At 43.8% G+C, this 2,481-nt stretch overlaps 1 pseudogene; it reads left to right on the top strand.

The window, feature by feature from the left end:
* Positions 1 to 7: 7 nt before the first annotated feature.
* The window catches only part of LOC116810187 (endogenous retrovirus group K member 8 Gag polyprotein-like), a 3,816-nt pseudogene continuing 1,342 nt past the window's right edge, over positions 8 to 2,481 (top strand).

A 2,481-nucleotide genomic window follows, 5' to 3' on the forward strand; every position in this document is an offset into this window, starting at 1 on the left:
CCTAACGAGAAGCACCCACAGGTGTGGAGGGGCAGGCCACCCCTTCATCTGGTGCCCAACGTGGAGGCTTTTCTCTAAGGTGAAGGTACGCTGGAGCGTGGTCATTGAGGACAAGTCGACGAGAGACTCCCGAGTACGTCTACAGTCAGCCTTGCGGTAAGCTTGTGCGCTCGGAAGAACCTAGGGTAACAATGGGGCAAACTAAAAGTAAATATGCCTCTTATCGCAGCTTTATAAAAATTCTCTTAAAAAGAGGGGGAGTTAAAGTGTCTACCAAAAATCTAAATACGCTCTTTCAAACAATAGAACAGTTTTGTCCATGGTTTCCAGAACAGGGAACTTTAGATCTAAAAGATTGGGAAAAAATTGGCAAAGAATTAAAACAAGCAAGTAGGGAAGGTAAAATCATTCCACTTACAGTATGGAATGATTGGGTCATTATTAAAGTAGCTTTAGAACCGCTGCAAACAGAAGAAGATAGCGTTCCAGTTTCCGATGTCCCTAAAAGCTGTGCAGTAGATTGTGAAAAAGAGGCAGGGATAGAGTCCCGGAAAAGAAAAGAAAGTTCACACTGTAAATGTGTAGCAGAGCCGGTAATGGCTCGGTCAACGCAAAATGTTGACAATAATCAGTTACAGGAGGTAATATATCCTGAAACGTTAAAATTAGAGGAAAAATATCCAGAATTGACAGAGCCATCAGAGTCTAAACCACGAGGGCCAACTCCTCTTACAACAGCTCAGATGCCTGCAACCTTAGAACCTCAAATGCAGGTTAAACAAGTACAAACTCCAAAAAAAGATCAAGTAGAAAAAGATAGAGTCTCTGTCACGGCAATGCCAATCCAAATACAGTGTCCACAATATCAGCAGGTAGAAAGTAAGATCCAGCCGCCAGTAGCCTATCAATACTGGCCGCCAGCTGAACTGCAGTATCGGCAGCCTCCAGAAAATCCGTATGGACAGCCAGGAGCATTACCAGTGCCACAGGGCAGGGTGCCATATCCTCAGCCACCCACCATGAGACTTAAGCCTACAGCACCGCCTAGTACACAGGGTAGTGCAATACATAAAATTATTGATGAGGCAAGAAAACAGGGAGATATTGAGGCGTGGCAACTCCCAGTAATATTAGAAGCAAGGCCACCTGGAGAAGGGGCCCAAGAGGGAGAGCCTCCCGTAGCTGAAGCCAGATATCAGTCCTTTTCTATAAAAATGCTAAAAGAGATGAAAGAAGGAGTAAAACAGTATGGACCCAACTCTCCTTACATGAGAACATTATTAGATTCCATTGCTCATGGACATAGACTCATTCCTTATGATTGGGAGATTCTGGCAAAATCATCACTCTCACCCTCTCAATTTTTACAATTTAAGACTTGGTGGATTGATGGGGCACAAGTACAGGTCCGAAAAAATAGGACTGCCAATCCTCCAATTAACATAGATGCGGATCAACTATTAGGAATAGGTCAAAATTGGAGCACTGTTGACCAACAAGCAATAATGCCAAATGAGGCCATTGAGCAAATCAGGGCTATCTGCCTTAGGGCCTGGGAGAAAATCCAAGACCCAGAAACCGCCTGCCCTTCCTTTAATACAATAAGACAAGGCTCTAAAGAGCCATACCCTGATTTTGTAGCAAGACTTCAAGATGCTGCTCAAAAGTCAATTACCGATGAGAATGCCCGTAAAGTCATAGTGGAGTTGATGGCATATGAAAACGCCAATCCGGATTGTCAATCAGCCATTAAGCCATTAAAAAGAAAGGTTCCCGCAGGATCAGATGTAATCTCAGAGTATGTTAAAGCATGCGATGGAATTGGAGGAGCTATGCATAAAGCTATGCTTATGGCTCAGGCAATCACAGGAGTTGCTTTAGGAGGACAAGTGAAAACATTTGGGGGAAAATGTTATAATTGTGGTCAAATTGGTCATCTAAAAAAGAATTGCCTAGTCACAAATAAGCCAAATGTAACTACTCAAGCTACTACAACAACAGATAAAGGGCCACCTGGCCTATGTCCAAGATGTAAAAAGGGAAAACATTGGGGTAATCAATGTCGTTCTAAATTTAATAAAAATGGGCAACCACTGTCGGGAAACGAGAGGAGGGGCCAGCCTCAGGCCCCGCAACAAACTGGGGCGTTCCAAATTCAACCTTTTGTTCCTCAGGGTTTTCAGGAACAACAACCCCCACTGTCGCAAGTGTCTCAGGGAATAAGCCAGTTATCACAATACAGCAATTATCCCCCGCCACAAGTGGCAGTGCAGCAGTAGATTTGTGTACTTTACAAGCAGTCTCTCTGCTTCCAGGGGAGCCTCCACAAAAAATCCCCACAGGGGTATACGGCCCATTGCCTGAGGGGACTGTAGGACTAATCTTAGGAAGATCAAGTTTAAATCTAAAAGGAGTTCAAATTCATACTGGTGTCGTTAATTCAGACTATGAAGGAGAAATTCAATTGGTTATTAGTTCCTC

The sequence above is a fragment of the Hylobates moloch genome, unplaced genomic scaffold, assembly GCF_009828535.3.
Source record: "Hylobates moloch isolate HMO894 unplaced genomic scaffold, HMol_V3 SCAFFOLD_2248, whole genome shotgun sequence".
In the NCBI taxonomy this organism is placed as follows: domain Eukaryota; kingdom Metazoa; phylum Chordata; class Mammalia; order Primates; family Hylobatidae; genus Hylobates; species Hylobates moloch.